Source organism: Ambystoma mexicanum, chromosome 10 (assembly GCF_040938575.1).
Source record: "Ambystoma mexicanum isolate Mex_15411 chromosome 10, UKY_AmexF1_1, whole genome shotgun sequence".
Taxonomy (NCBI): domain Eukaryota; kingdom Metazoa; phylum Chordata; class Amphibia; order Caudata; family Ambystomatidae; genus Ambystoma; species Ambystoma mexicanum.
The window spans coordinates 828,259,583-828,281,312 of NC_090932.1; the positions used below are offsets into that span (position 1 = coordinate 828,259,583).

General features: G+C 43.9%; 1 long non-coding RNA gene across 2 annotated transcripts in view; it reads left to right on the top strand.

The window, feature by feature from the left end:
- LOC138491780 (uncharacterized) overlaps positions 1-21,730 on the top strand; it is a 184,646-nt gene that overhangs the window by 151,674 nt on the left and 11,242 nt on the right. Inside the window, exons 2-3 of one of the 2 annotated variants that reach the window (XR_011276083.1) lie at positions 8,998-9,475; positions 10,811-10,929. This is a non-coding gene — a long non-coding RNA (uncharacterized lncRNA). Of the gene's footprint in view, positions 1-8,997; positions 9,476-10,810; positions 10,930-21,730 lie in introns of those variants that run through there. The other variant, XR_011276084.1, reaches the window with a different exon arrangement.

Here is a 21,730-nt window from a genome sequence, read left to right on the forward strand (position 1 = left end):
GTATTCAGAGAACATGCACACCCCCGTATGTTACACTGGGATTGTCACTGTAGCATGTGTGTTGCATTCAAAAAGCCCATTAACAGTAACGTTTCTTCACGTGTGTGAATAAAGAGTCATGAGTGAAAAGACATAGGGGTTACTCAGTCCACGAGATGAGGCATGTATCATGCTTGCAACAGCCTATAACATGGGAGATGGCTGGTTTCCATTACATGAGGAATGAGGGGAGGTAGAGAAGGACCCTTAAAAAAGTTGCATTTACATATGCACACCCATGGAATATACGCACAACAAATACTTAATTATTTGATTTGATTTGATTATTTATAACGTGCATACCCTGAAGGGAACAGGAAAAAATGCATCTAGGTGCAGATATAGGCTAATTCAATTTTTTGCTGTATAACACTGGCTCAGACTAGCATTTCAAACAAACCAAAATTAGGCAAACACATGGGTTTGTAGTTGTTTCCTAAAAATAGCCAGAGAGTCAAGACATCAGAGCTCCAAAGGGAAAGCATTCCATGCTCGAGGGCCAAAGGCAGAGAATCGTCTCTCAACCCATTTGGTCATTCTAACCGATGTGACCTGCAAAAGGTGCTGGTCTGTAGAGCGCAAATATATCGCTGTGGGCAATACAGCAGGAGTTTTGCATTTAGGAAGGCTGGTGCCATCCCATGGATACACTTAAACACCAAACAGAAAATGCTTCCATATTTTAACAAATCACAATGACTAATCAATAGTTGTATTCTTCAACTTGAGTTTATTTTTTTGGGATTTTCCAAAATTGTAAAGACATTTTCCTTTGCCTTGTTTTGTAATCAGTACATTTCACTACATGTCTTCTCTCACAACACGTGTTTCACCATGTGTTTAACATGGATCTTCAGGAGAGAATCTGTAAACAAAAACATATATCAACCTAATATTAATATTTTTATACGGTTTATTGCTCCTTTTTTTCCCCTATAATTCCTTTAACTCTAAATTCCGTACTTTACATACTTTATAATTACTCACCCTGTTCTTAATTCTATGCAGGTTTTTATCCCAAGTGGCTCGTTGTCTGATGTTGGTTTCGTTTTCGTTGCTGTTTAATGGGCACAGCTGATTGAGATCCTTAAAATAATGAATTAAATGTGTGTCAAGTCGAGCATTAATCTTTTGTTTCTACCATCATTAATTATCTTTGCTAATTGAGATCCTTAAAGTAAGTAATTACATTTTTGTCAAATCAAGCTGTTAGAGATGTTTTTACCTTATAGTTTCTATGGACTAATGTTAAATGTAAGTTCTTCCCTTGTAGTAACTATCCTACTTTACATCCTTCTTTTTTTCAGAATTATTCTAATTGCAAAGTTATTTTGCTGGCTTATAGCAAATGCACATGAGTGCATACTGTTGGGAAAGCCATGTGCTTTTGTTTAAAGTTCAAAGACACTCTGCACACCAACATAAAACACATTTTTATGTTGCTTTGTAGCAAATGCACCTGTAGGCATACTGTTGGGAAAGCCATGTGCTTTTGTTTAAATTTAAAGTTGAAAGCTACTCTGCACAACAAGATAATTACTGAGATTGATAATTCTCTTACCTTAAACTGGAGATGCATTTGTCTCCTTCACTGCTGATCCACGATCTGATACTTACTTTTGGCAGCCTTTTATCCGCGGGTGCAATGATGTCATCGCGTTTTTTACGTGATTACATTATTATGTATTGCATGCCACATCCATCTTGCTTTTTGCTTTAATGATTTATGTCAAAGCGAAAAAGGAGGATTTGGTATTATTTCTGCAAAAGCGGGTATGCCGAACTTTAACTTTATTAGCTAACATCTAACTTTCCATTCTAACATTTCATGGAAAGTATTTTGTTAATGTAGAGCTCTCTCCTGAAAACAGGTATGCTGAATATGAATTTTATCAGCTAACATCACATTTTCCATTCATACATATTTCATGAAAAGTATTTTGTTAATTTGGAGCTCTGTCCTGAAATTCATTTGCTATTCTATTTTCCCAATACTAAAAAGTGCTTTTGTTGTGCCTGTTTGCCCGGGCCAGAGTTAAATTAGAACATACATACTCTTCTTATTCCAAAGCATTTTTCTCTCCTGAAATTCAACAAGTCATATGTCTAATCAATCATAATGTGTCTATACAAGTTATTCTCCAAAATGTTTTAATTCAGTTGACATATACATTACACTTTTATAGATAGACCATTATCTTTCTGGAATTTTTCTGTGTTCTTTAGAAATGTTTTCCATTTGGCATTGCTTGTCAGACAACTTTCTTATCAAGTCACAACCAATAGGACATTGCATTGTCTGAACTGAGACCTATAACACAAGTGTCCATAAGGCAGATCCATTTTCCTTCCTTTCTTCTTAGAAGTAGTTCCCTATTGCCACCTTTTGCTGGTGCTTTAACCTTTTCCAATCCAAAAAAACAAATAAGGTCTATCTCTTTTTTCATTATTCTCGGTGCAAAAATGAGTTACTATGGGATATCTAGTGTCTTTATTTTTTATAGCTCCCAAATATTCTAATAGTCTTAGTTTTATGACTCTAATTGTACTTCCTATATATAGTTTGTTGCAAACACATCTTATACCGTACACCACAAATGTACTGTTGTAGTTGATGTACTGTGCAATTTTTTCTGGTCTTTCCATTTGGTAGATCAAAATTCATCATCCGATTTTCCATATTTGGACATATTTTATAATTACCACATCTGTGCACTCCAATCACTGTATATAAATTAAAAGACTTCAAAGGTTTTTGGGCTGCTCCGGTTTACGGAAGCTTGGACTGATCTGTTCTTTTATAGTAGGTGCTTTCCGAAAGGTGATTATAGGTTTATCATATAAATATTTCTTCACATTTCATCAGTTTTGAAAATATTCCAGTGCTTTCTCAAGATTCCTTTGATTATTTTAGCATAACTACTGTATGTTGTTGTAAAGTTTACTTTTGACATATTCCTTGTTGTTTTTGGTTTGTCTGTTAGAAAGTAAGTCCATGAAATTTAAGTTGCATTCTTTACTGCTCTGGCCAGAGCTTTAGGTTGGTATCCACTTTGTCTAAACTTTTTTTTTATTGTTTCCACTTGTTTTTGAAATTATTCAGTTGTGCTGCAGTTTCTTTTAACCCTTAACATTTCTCCATAGGGTATATTTTTGATTACATGGTGCGGATGATTACTCTGCGCATTCAGAATGCTGTTAACTGCTATTGGTTTTGTGTGAAGGTCCATGTAGATTTTGTCTCCTTGACTGAAGAGTTCCAAATCTAAGAATTGCACTCTTTTCTGACTCTCTTTCATGGTGAATGTAATGTTCTAACTGTTGTCATTCAGGTAATTGACATAGTATAATAGGTTGGTGCTTTCTCCATCCCAAATCATTAAGACATTGTCAATATAACGTCCCCAATAGATCACATTTTCATCTTCATTGAATGTGTTATGTTCCTAAGCATAATTTAGTTCATAATACCACATAAACAGGTTGGCATATGTCGGTGCAAATTTCAAGCCCATGGCCGTCCCTTGGAGCTGACGATAGATGTGTTGGTCAAAAGTCAAGGTATTATTACTTAATGCAAATGTTTACATTTCTAAGATCAAGGTATTTTGATTTTTGTACGAGATCGATCTTGCTTTTAGAAAATACTCTGTACTTTTCACCCCCTTGTCATGTTCAATGCCCGTATATTAGGATACTACATCCAATGTGATAAATTGATAATTGTCCTCCCATGGGATCTGTTCTAACTGCTGAATTACGTATTTTGTATCTCTTAGAAAGGACGCCAGATCTACTGCCGAAGTTTTCAAGTAAATGTCTATATATTGAGATATTCTCACAGTGAAAGACCCAATACTGTTAATGATTGGACAGCATGTTGGAAAGGTGGTATACTTTTTGTGTAATGTCGGCAAAAAATATGTAGTAGCCATAACTGGGTGTGCTACATTCATATGCAGGAATTCCTCTTCTGTCAATAATCATTAATTTTACCAAGACTTACTTTTATCTTTCCATTCTTTCCGAAGGGCTGGTAATGGGTCATTTGCTAATTTTGTATAGCAATATTAATTGTTAAGGTGTGACTTTCCTTCCTTAACATAGTCAGAACTGTAATTTAGAACAATATTTCCCCCTTTATCGGACATTTTCATGATAATATACTTATTGTTTTCCAGTTTATCTATCTCTTGTTTTTCTTTCAGAGATAAGTTAAACTTAATTTTTACATGTTTGTTTGTAAGGTAATTTTGTCTAAGTTCTTCACAAATGGCTTTCTGAAATTTGTCTATGATATTTTCCTCTGGAAGTGTTGGCACACATTTTGACTGTGGTCTCAATAACATTTCTTCTGCCAGATAGGTGTTTATATCTTGTTCATCTGTAAATCTTTGTAAAGTGAATACCTCTTCTTCATTAAGATTCAATAGGTTTACTGTGTTTACCGCCATTTCCACTGTTAGTTCTGAAACATCCTGTGTTGTTATTTTTTCTTTTCTTTTTTGTGGAATCTCCTCAGAGAATTTTTATCAATTTGAGTTGTCTGCAGAATTTAAAGATATCAACTTGTGTTTGAAAGTAGTCTGCTGAATTTGTCAAACTGAATGAGGGGCCTTTTTTAAGCGCTGTTATTAAACTGGATCCATATGGGAATATGATAAATTCAATACTAAGTTTATCTGTTCTCTCTCCATTGTGATCTGGTTTGCATTTCTTGAAACTGTCCTCCTTGGTTTCTTGGATCCTCCCCTCTTGCACCTCCTGTGGGCATATGCATTGTTGAACTATTTGGGTTTTGGGAGTTTCTTTGTCTTGTATTTATTGTATCTGTCTGCTGATAGAACTTACATTTAACATTAGTCCATAAAACATATTAGGTAACAGCATCTCTAACAGCTTGATCTGACAAAAATGTAATTGATTATTTTAAGGACCTCAATCAGCAAAGAGAATTAATGATGGTAGAAACAAGAGATTATTGCTTGACTTGAAAAACATTTAATTGATTAATTTAAGGATCTCAATCAGCTGTACAAATCAACAGTAAGGAAAAAGATACTAACATCAGACAACGAGCCACCTGGAATAAAAACCTGCATAGATTTAAGAACAGGGTGAATAAGTATACAGTATCTAAAGTACGGAATTTAGAGTTAAAAAGAATTACAGGGGAAAAAGGGGGCAATGAACCTTATAAAAATGTTAATATTATGTTGATATATGATTTTGTTTACAGATTCCCTCCTGAAGATCCATGTTAAACACATGGTGAAACACGTGTTGCGAGAGAAGAAATGTAGTGAAATGTACTGATTAACAAAACAAGGCAAAGGAAAATGCCTTTACAATTTTGGAAAATCCCCAAAAAATAAACTGAAGATGAAGAATACAACTATTCATTGGTCATTTTGATTTGTTAAAATATGGAATAATTCACCTTATAACTAATTAAATATAATAATTGGCACACATCAAAAGATACCATTTAAGAGAATACAGTTTACCAATTGTGTAGACAATTATGAAAATATAAAAAAAAAGATAAACAGATTCGCCTATGACTTGAGCCTATTCCTTGATGGGTCTCTTGTTTATAAACACCAAACAGAGTACCTTGAACAAAATTCTCTGGGAAACTGGAAGCCAGTAAAGATTCCTTCGATATTGGGAAATTTCTATTCTTCTTCCTAACGAGAATATCAGTCTAATTGTGGAATTTTGAGCTACCTGCAATCTTTTATTTTTTGACCCCCAGAAGGAGGGCCTTGCAATAGTCAAGCCTGGCATTTCTCAATATTCTGACCATGTTTGGTTGGTCCTTCTCTGTAATAAGAGGGATGACTGGTTTTAGGAGTCTAAGTTGATAATAGACTGATTTAACCATTTGACTGACCTGAGAGTTGAGGTCCATACTTGACTGCCAGATGCAGCCCAAATTTTCCATCGCGTCTGAATATCTGGTGGAAACACCCAATAGAGAGGGGCACAGGGTGATTTGAACTGTCTTTTATACTAGTCTCTTAGAACCCAGCACAAACTTTCATTTGAATGGGTTCATCTGGAGTTTGTTCTCCGGCATCCAACACTTTATCTTGCTCGCACAAGACAACACCAGGTTCACTGCTTCTTGTGGCTGATTAAGTCGCACATACATTTGGGTGTCGTCTGCATACGAGTGGTATGACAACCAAAATTCAGTGAATATGTTAAGCAGTGTTCTGCTATAGATGTTAAACAGCAGAGGCAAGAGTGAAGGCCCCTGAAGGACCCCGCACTCGACAGGCATGACAATTGAAAGACAATCTCCCATTTTCATCTGTTGGGTGTGATTGTTCAAAAAGGACACAAACCATTTTAAAGCTTCATCATGTATTGAAGGCCGCTGACAGATCTAGCATGACAAGCATGCTGACAGTTCCTTCATTGGCGGCCCCCAGCAAGTCATCCCAGACTCACACTAAAGCTGTCTCAGTGCCATGACCTGGCCTAAAACCCGAGTGAAAGCAGTTGAGGATCCCATATTTATCTACAAAGGCCTGTAGGTATTTAGTCACCACTTTCTCCAGAATTTTAGCAGGCCATAACAGGCCGGCTATAGGACGGTAGTCGGAAAGAACCTTATGATCCAGTGTCTGGTTTTTTAAATGTGGTGTAAGAAAATATTTTTTCAATTCTTGGGGAACACATCCCTGTATAGTGAGGCATTTACCATAGATTAAATTGGTGCACTAAGAGCCATGGCATGCTATTTAGCCAGGTATGCTGAGATTGAATCGTAGCTGAGATTGGTGGGTTTCAATTTTCCTAAAAGCTCAGTGATTTTGTCTGTCCCAACGGGAGAGAAAGAGAATTTAGAGCATGTCCTGGGTGAGTGTATGAAATTAGATATACTGGGCCTGTCTTCAGAGTCGGCCGGGCTGACATTCATATTGTTTTGAATGGTATTAATTTTATCTTGGAAGAAGCCATTAAACTCATTGGCCATGGTGACTGATGCGGGAAGGCGAGAATTAACATTCTCAGGGAAAGAGAAACATTTTATTGCACAAAACAGCTCTTTGGATTTGTTTTCTGCTAAGTCAATTTGTTTTTGCAATGTTAGGTAATTGGCGAGCATAATTTCTGGTTTGTAAGTATCCAAGGCTAGTTTGACTGCTAGACGATTAGTTTCATCTCTCGATTTGAGCCAAATGTTCTCTTTTTTTCTGTATCGTTGTTTCAAACTATTCAAATTCTCACTATACCATTGGTTGTTTTTCCTTTTGTTTTCTTTAATGACTTTTAACAGCGCAATACGAGTGCAATTATTTTGCAAGCATGTCATCAGATTAGAGTAATAATCAGATCAGCCCATAGTAGATTGTGGATGAGGTAAATCCTGCATAAGTTCGTCACTAGAAATAAAGTGGAGATCCCTTTTCTGATGACAGAACTATGCATTGGTACCAGTATTTGATGACTGAGACTGATATAGATTCTGTAACTGGAAGTTTACCAGAAATGATTAGACCAACTCAGAGGAGTTATGGCACAGTCACCTAGGTTCGAGCCTCGATAAATAACAGGGCCCAGACAGTGCCCATCCACATGGGTGGGGAAGTCTAGAAGAAGATGAAGATCATGGATTTGTAAGACATCCAACATATATCTACAGGTCAACATCTTACACAACATTTCATCAAATGTTTAAATCACCCAAAATGATTAGACTGCCATTCTGGGGTGCCTGAGATCCTAGGCATCTATGGCATCCAGAAATAACGTGGCCGAGCCAAGGGGTCTACAACAGAGCAGTAAATGGTGGACTTCATTTGGTGATGGGCAATAAGTATAAGCTAAGATTTGGGATGAGACGTCCCAGTCAAGTGAGCGAAAATGACTAACTTCTAAAGAAGATTTCACCACAATAGCCACTCTATCCCCTCTCTGAGTGGTTCTATTATTCCACTTTATGTGATAAGCATCTGGCACCAGCAAGTGAAAGTTGGCTGTAAAGTTATCTGTGAACCAACATTCAGTTATAAGGAATATGTCAATTTCCAAAGAGCAAATGATGTCATTAAGAAGAATAGCATTTTTTACTGCTGAGCAAGCATTTATGAGTGCAATCCTCAATGGTACCGCTGTAGTGCTGGTACGATACTGCACTTTATCTATACTAATTTTATTCAAAGAACGAGCGGCAATGCACCGAAAGCAGTTTCCTTTTGAAGTAGTATGTCATCTGCTGAGTCGAGAAACCCCATATCACTGTAAAAAAGTAGAGACTTACACAACAAAAAGTATCCGCATGTATGTTTACGTTAAAAAGGAATAACTTTGCACAGACCGGCTGGTCTCTGTCACGCTTGTTAATAAAATATAAGTTTGCAAGAACAATATCTCATTTGGGAGTTGTAGTTTGAATGTAGAAGAAATTTAGCAGCGCTCACAAAGTATGTCATTGAATCGGCATGGAATCTATTGCCTTGTTTAACTGGAGGTTGACCCTTTTTGATTTGGGACCTTCTCCTTCGGGGTTCCCTTCTCTTTTCATGACTCCCTCTGACTCATAGTGATCTCCTTGGTCCTATTCATGCAAGTGATGGAGTGCACGGCCGGTGATTATGTCACAGAACTCCGGTGTTTGAGTGATGGAAAACAAAGTGATACACGTATGCTTCCCTTGCAAAAACTCTATGAATTAGCAATGCTTCCCTTTTTCTTATTTTAACATGATTATGCGGTGCATAAGAAGATCATATTGCATGATGTTTGTAACTTATGTGCTGAGGTCCTTTCCTCAATGTTTCTCAGTCTGCTGCCTTCTACTACTGATTCCACCTATACCTTTTGTGTCCTCCTGCGTTCCCCATCTGTTGCCCCGTTCTGCCTCACCTCCATGAATTCATGCTGCCTGGTAGACTGTCATTGGTTGCTGGCCACATGAACTTACAGTGACTGTTTTGTCACCAGAGCCTGTCACCTCTTGCTGGTGTACTCTGCAGAACATAACCATCTACTCCCTCTGAACATCTCATCTGACTCATATGGACAACCACACCTCCATAGTACTACCATTGTGCCTCCTGGTTCAAGTACTCTAAGGACCCACAGTGACAGCTACCGGCATCACCTCTGCATGGTTGCATCATCAACTCACACCATCAAGCTGCTGATCCTAAGGCTGTCAACATTCCAACCAGTGAACTGGCTTCCATCAGTATGTATGGGATGGCAATCCATACTTTCAACAACTTCCAGAAGCATTAGGATGACATAAGGATCCAGAGCCAGAAGATGACAAGGGAAGCCATTGAGGTAGGCCACACATTAGAAGTGCATTCTTGTGGCTGCCATCGTCTAGCACAGCTACAGCTCCAGATGCTGCCGGATGTGAATACAGAGCTTAATGCCCACATCCTTGACCTGCAAACCTGGATCCATTCTGCAGGTACGTACACAAAGGAAACTGATCCTGCATTGTTACAATGTCATAGATGAGAGGACATGAAGGGAGGGAGAGACTACGTTTACCAGTAACTTTGTGTTGTCAAATATATTACTTGCATGGTGGGACATTGGCACACTGCAACAATGGTAAGGTACACATAGGGCCTCAATATAAGTCTGGCAGTAACCCTCCTGTGCTACCAGCGGGTTGCCGCCGGACTGAAACACTGTTTCCGCTGCCTGATATCCCGGTGCCACCGGGACATTACAAGACCCGGTGGGCCAGGATATCAGGCCAGGATATCAGGCGGCGGAAAATGTTAGTCCCCATTCCCATTGAGCGCCATAGGACTCCATGGGAGTGGGGACACAGAAGCACCGGCACGGTTGCTAACGGTGCCAGTGCTTCTGTGACAACTCTGCTTTCCAGGACTGTTGAGCCAGGTGCACAGGTCTGCCGGTCCGGAAGGGTGCTGATACATTGCTACTGGCACCCTTATTTTGAGACCGGTAGACTCGTAACGAGGCCCATAGGCTTACTGGCTAAGGGCCTGATTCACAGAAGCATATTATAATGGTGCAATCCCATTGGAAAAGGCTCTGTGAATCAGGCCCTAAGTGTACAAGTAGTGAAAGCAAGCTATGGATGCTCTCCAAGGTGCTGTGAAAGGTGAATGTGACAGGGACAGGAGTATATATTGGGCCACACATGGATCAAATGTATGAATATACATAATTTGTTTAACATGCTCACGTCCGGTACACACTCCAATCCCCATTGCTGTGGCGATGCAACTGCAAACAATCAGAAGTAGCTAGAATGTTTTTCAGGGTGTCAGGATACCTAGAGCCCTTTAAAGTATGAGCCTTGGAGGGTCCACAAGAATGGCATCAGCTGAACACGCATGCCAGTTACACATCCACTCCATACAGTTGTCCTAAAATGTGTGGGATGCTCATTCCAAGATGGACAGTCATCGCACTGAATTTGAAGTCAAATGTCCATGTGGCCATGGGCCCTTTCCATTACACTGTTAGCGGACAAAAATTATAGAAATGCAGGAGTGCCGAGAGAATTTCAGACATGTTGTTATGGGTGCATGGCCACTTTTCAAGGTTTCCTTTAGACATGTAAAGGGCTCATGATTGGCACCCGCCTCTAGCCATTATCTAGTAATAATTGTCTATTGGCGAGCAGACATAAGTGTGCTGTGCGTATGTGTGCAATTGAGCTGCCAAGTGACTTATTATGAATTGTCAGTAGACTCCAACATGATATTTGTAGCCCTGGACATATCCATTCACATTCTTATGGTGGTTTGTTTGTTTCAAGCAGCTGAAGAGAGACCTGTACCTGTGAAGGAACGAACTGCATGCCACGGGCAAGGATTCCACATGGCACAATAGACCGAGACAGGTCACATGTTATCTACTCTATGGAGGGGTGTGTGCCTGGGTGGGAGGGGGGGGATCTTCCGATAACACTACTGCTGAGGAAGAGGACCTGGTTGAGGTAATTGTTGTGGCACCTGTCAGAAACTCATGGTGGCAACAGTAAAGACAGACACAAGTGATCACAGTTCAAGGGTTTTTATTGAACAGTATGCAGAAGTGAGAAAAATACCTAATCTAAACCTAAAGCTAGGGTGGGAGCAAGCTATGACCATGAAATAATAAGGCAGTCCTAGTAGCGTCTTGTCATATAAAAAGTGCCTATACTAAAAAACCTATTGCCAATCCTTACCATCAAGTTACAAAAAGAGCATGGGATAATGTTCATCAGAAAAGAGACAAGTGTTCAAGTCAGGATGGTATGGCGGGGTCTCCCTTCCCCACATCTTTAGCGCAGGACTCATGAACACAGCACACTCCTGGGCCTTTCCAGCACAAGCCTCACAAGTTCATACCATGATACCAGAACTTTCGAAAGCCAAGTCTCTTTTCTACAAAAGTCTCTTGCCTTAGAAGTCCTGCTGGATCAAAACAACAAACAAACAAAAGTTCCTTTGGTGGTCTTCCCCCTTGGGCGATCGCTCTTCGCCCATAGCATCTCCCTCCATGGGGCTCGGATCCTCCTTGCAAAATGGTCCTCCCTCCATCAGGGTCACTACGGACTTCTTAAACACAGTTCATGATTTGCTAATTTTCATCAGAAAGCGGGGTTCCCTTCCCCTAGCTTTCTCTCAGCAATGAGTCAGAGACTTTCAATTGTACAAGGGATTTGACGTGACCCTTGTAGAACCACTCTGATATCTCGCGCAGCCCTTTCCTAGGGTCTTCTGGGACTTGCAGTTTTAATATGAAATCAAAGGGTCATTCGAATGAGCACTCCTACAGCACCCGACCACTCTGCAGCTGGCCCTTGTCTGGGCTTTCTCAAAAGTTCAATCACACAAACACATTCTGTCTTCTCAAGTTCCTTGCATTCATAAAATATTGCTACTTGCAACCTTGGGCTCAACACAGTTTGATTTGTTATCAGCTTTCTCTGACTCACTGGCTGTGTTGAACCCATTGGCTTCTCTTGCTTCTGGAGTCAAGGATGGTACCATGGTTGCCAGCGTGCCTCTGCACCTGTGATATCAATGCAAGAGGCCCAGTGCACCGTTGATATCTGTTTCTCCCCACGCCAGCTGTAACTTCCAGTCTTATGATTTCCCTTTCAGATGCTTCACGGGTCTGAGTTGAAAAGGGCAAGGGCAGCTCCCGCTTTGTCTTCTCTCCAGGTCTCGCCGTCTTTCTCCTCTGTTTGACTTGCCGGTTTGGTGTAGCCGTTTCCTCATGCATTCAGCCTTGCTCGCAGTGTGCTCTGATGCTCCACCTTTAATACCTGCGGTGATGGTAAAGGGCCATCATGTGTGCATGGTTATTGTCAATGGCCTGACTCTCCCTGACCTGTGTGTTGGGACATGTCAGGTAAACAGCTCTGGTGTTAGTCCATTGTCTGGTATGATGTAATAAAGTGTTTGTGTCGAAAAGGGGGGTGGGTGGGAAGTAGAGCTTCTACATATACTACCGGGTAGGATGGGGAAAGGTGTTCCAAAGAAGGGGGTACCGCGTCTCAACCTTCAGGGTCCCAATGCCACTCCCCAAAAGCCCCTCACCCAGGTGATCCTCCCCCACTGGTCCACCTCCAGGAACTGGATCTAATAGTGATGGCCATGTCCTGGCCACCTGGACAACAGATATCTGGGGACTAGCGTGTGAGACACCTTTAGGTTGCTCACACACCTCAGAAACAGAGGGACAGAGGAGACATGCTGCCTGGAGACCTCAGTTGGGGTTTCAGGGGCGGGTGTGCAGGGGGAGAAGGACGACATTAAGAGCCTACCCTTACTCTCAGGGGGTGGATCTGAGTTGGATGTGCATACTGCAAACCTTGGTGTAGAGATTTAGCTGTGCATGACACAGTGGATGAGTAAGCAGATCCTCCTGTCCTATGCTCATCTGCTGCAACACTACGTGTCTTCTAGATGCCCCCATCCAGGCAATATCTGGTCATTTAGCTGACAAGACCATCCATTACACAGTGTTGCCACTGCTGTTAGATGGATTGCGGAAAACCAATGCTTTTCGTGATGCAGTGGTTGACACCCAACAGCAGGAGTGGTGGTCACGATCTTCACCTACCTGGCAGATGCAGTGCTCAGACCCAGCTTCTTTGGACAGGACACTTTAATGGCCTCCTCCTCCTCCTCCAAATCTGTGCCCAATATAACCTTAAGTGGTGCCTCTGTACCTGAAATCTGCTGGGCCTTCTCTGTAGCTCTCCCACCATCAGCCACTTTGTATTTGCCATTGTGCCTGGTGGAGGCGGATGCCCGTACAGAGGCAGATGAGGTGGCCTCTGGGCCAGTGGAGAACAGGCTGCAATGGCCACATTTTAAGTCCAGGACTGTAGGTGCATGGGTTCCTCTCTCCTCAGCTAATCATCTTTGAGGAGGTAAAAGCAGAGTTAGAGAAGGATTGCCAGGCAACCGGTGTTGTTGAGGAAGAGAAGGCAGAACGTTGCCATCAAGGCTGATGGGTGGGTGCATCAGGTGAGGGACATCACTCTTGCAAGGCAGGAGGCTAGCCCAAGTGTGATGACACAGGTGGAAGCTGTGTTGGAGGACATGAGACAGCAGGAGGAGGACCTTGACACAAGGTTGGGGCAGGCCCTGGAGATGGTGCATGCTATTTTGAAGCTTGTTTGTTTTTAACGTGTGCGCCAATGTTGTTTGAAAAGGATAGTTAGGTTGCCCTAAAATTAGCAGTCTTTTATGGATGATGGTGCAACATGTAGGATTCTTTTCTGGTGTGTAAGTGTGGTATCTATCAAGGTTTTGGGTGGGCATGGAGGGCATGAATGTGGGAGAGTAGCAAGGTTTGGATGGCAGGTGTTATTCATTTTGCTGGGATGAGAGAATTGTGTTTCATTTTGGGTGCATATTTCTAATTCTGTTTTTCCTGGTTTATTGCTATGTGTACCTTTTAAGAGAGGGGTCTCTCATTGCTGGAGACAAGTGTCATTATAGAGGAGGTCAGCTGGTGGAAGTGGTTGAAGGTCATAAGAACTGTGCCCCACTCACCTGTGTTGCCATGCTACCTGCTTTCTTTTTTTGCACTGTTAGGCCCCCAGCCATCTCACTACAGACATCCTAAGCGTTGTACTGTCATGGGACAGCTAGGAGCTAGGTCCTGTGTAGACTACTTTGGACTATGTGTAAGCACATCTGGATGCCCTGCTTCCAACACATAATGAGCTCCCTGTAATAAATTCAATATTTCTCTCTCTGACTACGGGCCAGACATGAAATATCCACTCATTGTTTGACGTTGCTGATCATGTACACCATGATGGACATGACATCATGACTACCTCACACATGTCGCCACAGGGGAGACATGCACCACATCTGCCCCCACCCCCACATACTGAGTGATGTTCCCCCATATGCACTCAACTTCATGGCGTGAATAATATGTTTGCAAGCTGATCCCCACACACAACTTGTACTCCTGTGTGGCTGACACCTGTATATCACCCACCTACACCCAAAGGCCAGAGATACTCATCCAAATTGGTTAATGCTTACCATGTCCAGTCAATCCATTGAAGATGGTGAATGGCCTCCCCATCATTCACTAGGGTACATGAGCTTGCACTCTAATGAACCTCTAGATCATACGCTTGTTGTTGGTAGCCTTCGGTGGCATCCTGCTTTCAAATACAGTGTCAGCTTTAGTTCATGGCACTTGCAGTCAAGCTCAGTCGATGTTCAATTAGAGACTTCACAGAGTTGCTCCTCATGATGTCTCTCATGCACCCCAACACCTTCTTCCTCGCTGTCTTCCATGTTCATGACAGTCCTGTACCATTTGTTTGAAGGTAGGTGTCCAGTGCATTCTCAACACTCTGAACCAGTCACAGTACACAACAGAGTTAATGCACATGAAACGTTTCACACTGTAGTTGTTGCTGAAAGCAAAAATTGACTTTCTCATGAGTCACAACAACCCAGTCATCCACATCAATTGATAAGGCAGAAAACTGGCATTGCTCATGATGTAGAGGATGTTCTGGTACCACATGCACATGAGGCCTCAAGTGCACAACTGACTGGCTATGTTAAGTGACAAGAAAAGGTTGTATAGTGGACATGCTCCCAGCGGACAGACGAACGAAGTGAGCTCAGCGGTGCAGGCCGCAGAGGAGGTGAGGTGTGCGAGGACTCCCTCCATCAGCAAGACGGTGCCGGTCGTGACAACAGCCCAGCAGTGCGGTACCCGGCAGACCAACTAACGAGGTGACCCCGCTGTGCAGGCTGCCGAGGAAGAGCAGCGCATGAGGAAGACATGCCGGCGGAGACGAAGTCCCAGCAATGCGGTACCCAGCAGACCAACTCGGGGGGAGATGGTGAGCCCAGCTGAGGCGGAGCGGGTTGCAATCCACCCTGTGGACCCGCCATCAGGAGAGAGTAGAACACGAAACACATGCTACATTACGCACGTGCAGATAAACAAGCGGGAGGATAAAAAAAAAGGACAACCACAAATAACAAAATACTGCTCATCAGAATGCCATCAGCAGCCAGCACCGTGGAGAACATGTGCCACATTGCACGTGTGCAGCTAAACATGCAGGGAGAAAAGAAAAGAATTCCACTGAAAACAAAACACTGCTCACCATAGTATCACCAACAACCAGCAGAGCACGTGGGGCAGCAGGATACCATCCAGACTCACTGAAATCACGAGGCAAAGGCAGGATAACACTGCAGGGCTGCAGCCTCCAGAGACGACACATACCACATCTCCAACGACACCCAGGCTACAGCCGCACCACTAAGGGCCCACAGCACACCACGAAGTACAGCCCAAGTATAAGCGCACCCACGAGGCTGCAAAACCCCTGTGCAGCACTCACTCATGCCGCTGGTGATGCTGAATGCAGTTATGAGCACCCTGGGGAAGGAAACCGGTGCCAGACCAGTACATCACGGGGGCCAACACGCCTAGTTTCACTAATAACTCAAGAAACCGGCACCTCAAGACCCCACCACGATGGTGGACCAAGCACAACAAGCTACCGATGCAAGGGCACGTGCCCTCGCAATCCTAGGGTTTGCATCCCATGCCACTTTCCTGCAACAGCCCAAACTGTTTACCTTGCATCCACACCATGACCAAGGACAAAGATGGGAAGAATGGGTCGAAGAATTGGAGGACTTTATGAGTGCAGTCCAGAGTTTAAAGGTATAATGAAAACAATTCCCACACAGGAGAGAAGCACATACCAGTGCCTTCTTGCAGCCATCAACAGCAAATTGATAGCATTCCCCAATAGGGACTATGAACGGTACACATTCAATCAATGCGCACAGCTCCCACACAAGTCCATAGGGGAATTTGTCATCCATCTGCAGAAAATGATCCTGTACTGTGACTTTGCCAACTTTAATGAAGATGAGGCAATCCGGCTACGAATCATTGAATGCTGCACATCGTCACTGTTCAGGAAGCACTTACTAAAGAAACCCCTGTCCCTACAGGAGATCATTGACTTGGCATGAATATACGAAAGGGTTGACGCTTAAGCAGCAGCTATTGAGAACCCCAAAAAGAGTGACACCATCACAGCCATAGCAACAGGGAAACCAGGATACACCAGGAACCCCATATTCCTGGGGAGACAAGGATTCAGAAGCCCACAACAATGCCCCCAAAGGGACAAACAATGCTACAGGTGCAGGTTTGAATTCCCTCATAGAGGTCTATGCCCAGCCATTGGACAAAGGTGCAAGCGCTGTGGCCAGGCTAAGCATTCACAGGCAATGTGCAGAGAAAGGTTACACAATCCCGCCGCCTAATGACCATCACCGTTGCCAGGCCTCACGAGATACCCAGAACAAACAAGGGAACCCAGAGACCGACTGGTTGAGGAGAAGGACCCAGAGAGACCATTCCAAGAGGGGTACCCAAGCATGGCGATGGCCTGACCCGAAGTAATAAGGGCTCTGGAAGACCTGACCATTGCGCCACCCTGGCGCTGCTCTGACGCATATGACTACCAACCTGGCCTGGACATACGTGACTACCAAGCCAACACAGAGTCAGGCTACCAAGGAGGAGTCGACTTCAATCAAGAATATGACCTGAATGAGCTCCCCACCCCACGCTATGCTCATGATCTGTATGAAAACCTGCTTCCCAGCAAGCTGCCAGAGCCTGGAGAAAGTCAACGCTACCCCTACGACAGATAGAGCAAAGAGTATGTTAGGCTCATCAGCACCTCATCAGATGACACCTTGGTGCCCAAAGTAGCTGTACAATTAGGAGGCCTACACAACCAATTTGTCATGGACACAGGAGCGACTGTCAATGTCATGAATGAAAAATTACATCAAGCCATAGCGGAGGCATATCCACTGTGCAAGTGTCAGGCCCACATCTTCCAGATACAGTTCAAGGGCCAGTTCTCTGTGACCTAATCCACAGAGGTAGCAGAGTTTCCACTGCCATCCAAGTCATACAGAGTCCCTCGGTAGGATGCTGTCTTCTCAGCTAGCGGACTACCTGAGCCTTTGACTCATCGACATACAGTATGAACTGTCAGAAGTCATCCTGGGCCACCTGCTGAACAAGCAAATCGTACAGTCTATATCCCCCCGGACTCTAGACATCGAAGGGTTCAAGACTCTATTCCCTAAACCGTTCAAAGGCGTTTGCATGCTGAAAGACACTGTCATCCTCCTTCACATCGACCCAAACATCACCCCAGTACTCCAACACCCCAGCAGGGTTGGATTCCATCGGCAAGCACAGGTGACGCAAGAACTCCATATACTCCTGCAAAATTACATCATCGAGAGGGTGGAAGACCCCACATCGTGGGTGTCCCCCCTAGTGGTCGTCCCAAAAGTCAGCGGGCGTCTGCACCTATGCGTGGACATGTGCATCCCAAACACAGTTATCCAAAGAGAGAAATAGCCAGGGACCAGCATTGAGGACATGATAGTATGGTTAAACCAAGCCACTTGCTTCTCTAAACTGGAACTGAACCAAGGATACTACCAGCTGGTAATTGATCCCGCCTGCTGGCCCATCACCACCTTCGCTACCCATGAGGGATTATTCCGATACAAGCGGCTTAACTTCGGGATCTCCTCAGCCGTGGACATTTTCCTAGAGACAATACGCAGACTAATTGCTCTGGTGCTCAATGCCCTCAGCTATAGCGACAATATCCTCATATTCGGGACCAGCCAGGAACAGCACAACAAAGCACTCTCAACTGTATGAGACATCCTTCACACTGCGGCCCTCACGCTCAATGGACCAAAGTGTGCCATTAACAAAACCAGTCTGTGGTTTTTCGATCACATCTTCTCAGATCAAGGCATTACAGCTGACCCGGAGAAAATCAGCACCATTGTCTGCCTGAAGACCCTCACGGGAATAACAGAACTAAGATCATTCTTAGGGATGGAGGGCTGCTGTGCTCGTTATCTCCCGAAGAATGCAACCATCACAGACCCCCTTTGAAACCTGCTCAAGAAAGACTCTCTGTTTCACTGGGATAAACAGTGCCAAACTGCCTTTAGCACATTAACAACTGAACAAACCAATCACTGCAACTGGCATATTTCAACTCGAACTGGGACACCGACCTCCCAGTCGATGCCAGCCCCATTGGCCGTGATACCATCCTGGCCCAGTCAAACCCCAAGGACAGTGGCGAACACAACATCATAGCATACGCCAGCATGATCCTGTCGCACACCGAAAGGGGCCTTCTCCCAAGCAGAATGCGAGAGCCTGGCAGCTGTATGGGCCTGTGAGAAATGTCATAATTTTATCATTGGGAGGAAATGTACCCTCATCACCGACCATCATGCGTTGTTCTCCCTATTTGGAAATCCAAAGACCAAGATGCCTCCTCGCATTGAAAGGTGGGGCATTAGACTCCAAGAGCACAACTACAAGATCATTCACGAACCAGGGGGGGATGCTAACCCGGCGGATTACTTATTCTGACATCCCGAAGGACAAATGGAAAACACCACGACACGAGAGGCAGAAGATTACATCTCGTACTTGTCCATGAATGCCCTTCCCCCTACTGTCACCACAGAAGCATTTGCCACCAAAAGCAGAGCAGATCCCACCATACAGGCAGCAGTGCACCTCACCAATGGGAACAAGTGGAAACACCTCGACGCAGAACGCTTCACAGGAGGGGAGGTGGACAAGAAAGATCTAACAAGGCTGGCCAAGATGCAAATGGAACTTGCAACAATAGAACAAGGGATACTGCTAAGAGGAAACAGACTAGTGGTACCCAAAGGCCTCAGAAAGGCGCTAGTGCTTATAGCCCATGAGGGCCACTGAGGGGTTGAGAACCCCAAGAAAATACTAAGGAACCAAGTATGGTTTCCGTACATGGATGTCATTGTGGAGAATGTACTAACCCACGGTGGGCCCTGTCAAAAATCAGCACCAAGCAGCCCCCATGCATGTTACAAATAGTACCCCTGCCAGACTGACCATGGCAGAGAATAGCCATGGACTTCTATGTCCCACTTGAGGAAGGAGGTCACCTGCTGGTCATAGTAGACAAATGCTCCCGGTTTCCTCTCATCGAACACGTGCAATCAACAGCGTTTCACCACGTTGCCGCAGTGATAGATGAACTGTTCAGTGAATGGGGAATCCCCACGACAGTGAAGACAGGCAACGGCCCACCGTTTCAGGGACAAGACTTTCAGAAACTAGCCTGTCATCTAGGTTTCCATCACCAAAAAGTCATGGCACTGTGGCCACAGGCCAATGGCATGGTGGAAAGGGGTATGGCCACGGTCAAACGAACTAGACAAAAAGCAGTGATAGAATAAATTCCACAACCACAAGCGATATGCCAGAGGCTACGGAGTTAGAGAAACACTCCACATGAGACGACGGGGTGAACACCTGCGGAACTCATGGTGACGTACAGGCCACGGACCTGCCTTCCCCAAGTGGAAGACTACACCCCGGAGCAGGATGCGGAGACCAAAATAGCAGCACCCTATTGTCATTAAATGAGCCCTCCGCCGCGGGTGCATTTAACAACAAAAGCCTGCCTGCCGCGCCTTCTTCCACTATGCCAGCTCGGGGGAGCCCGTTAAAGACTCCCTTCGAGCTGGTGTGGCAGGAGCTAATGGTGCCCTGGGGGGGGGGTGCCCTGGGCAGTCACCTGGCTTGCCCCCCCCTAAGGCCAGCTCTGGTGTTAGGTGTCCGCCCGCACGTTCCACTGTATCAGACAGTCACCACAATGGAAATAGAAAGAAGCACAGATGGAGAGTGAATCCACCCGCTTCACCCTACCCACTATTTCTGTTGCACTCACGCAAAAGAAAGTGAATGTCCCAGGCAGTACCCCAAATAACATTTGCTTACCCAATTCGGGAAACACCATTGCAAATATCGGGACACTTCGGCAAAAGATTAATCTGCGGGAACGGCTATAGCGAGCCTTCATTAGCTCACATAGGAAGCTCACTAAATATTATGATGGCACGCTGTCAGTTAGTGGATCTTGCCTCAGTAAAAGGTGTAGTTATTATGCATATTGAACTTGCGGCATTCCTGGCCGCCATCTTGAAAAGGTGTGAATCCCTGCACGCTGCAGATAAATATCCATAACCCACATGGCTGCAGTGCAAACCGTCATGTAGGTGGAAAAAGAAACAAATCCTTTCAACTAAAGCAAATTCACAGCTCATGGGTCATTGTGTATGCATAGAAAGTTATAAATGCAACTGGCACACTGAATCCACAAACCTATGTTCCACTGGTCAGCTGAAATTGTTGTTGAACACCAAGGCTACAAGAAATACAAAATAAATAAATAAATCGGGGGTACATTCCTATTGATACCTAGTGTGTAACTGATGATACCAGTGTGTGCCTACCCCAATAGCTATGCAGAAGGAAAGGGTATAGGATATAAATGTCCTGTTCAACAATGAAAAAGTGAAATCAACTGCTGTAGACACTGTTGAGAGTTTGTGTTTATTGCTGGCTGCTGGCGTGCATTAACTGAGTCTAGAATGCACCAGCAAGGTCAATAAGGTGGACCACTGGAGGCCATCATTTAATTCAAGTTCATGGGTCCTGAGTCATTGGTTCCACCTTTCCTCAGGTTGCAGCAGGCGAGACGCCATAGGTAAACCTTCCAAATCCGGCCTCTGTTGATCTAGAAGAAACCAACTGAATCTGTCCAGGCAATGATTGCGCTGCACAAAGTGTTGCACAATGGGAGTAGATAGAACATTATTTCTTATTCTGGTGACATGCTCACCGATCTTTGTTGAGATCTGACTAGAGGAAATGCTGATATATACAAGATTGCAATTGCATTTAAGAGCATAGATCGCATTATAAGAATTGCAATTGGAAAATCTATTCAGTGTCCAATGGAAGGCACAATGTACAAAGTTATTGATGGTGCTTCTGAGTGTGCATACGCTACAGTTCCCACACAGGTAATGACCCACTAGTGGAACTGTTTGTGAGGCCCATGCTGCTTCAAACGTGTTTTGAACAGCCCTCCCTTTGTAGGGCAGAACCTTGCATGAACTAATTTGTCTCAGAGGGGTTTTCCTCTTTTTAATGCAAAGAGGGTTTTGTTAGATGTACTCCTTGTGCTGGTAAACAGATGCCAGTATTTTCCCAGCAGTTTCTTAATTTGGGTTGTATATCTAGAAAAAGTGGTCACACATACCAGTCTACC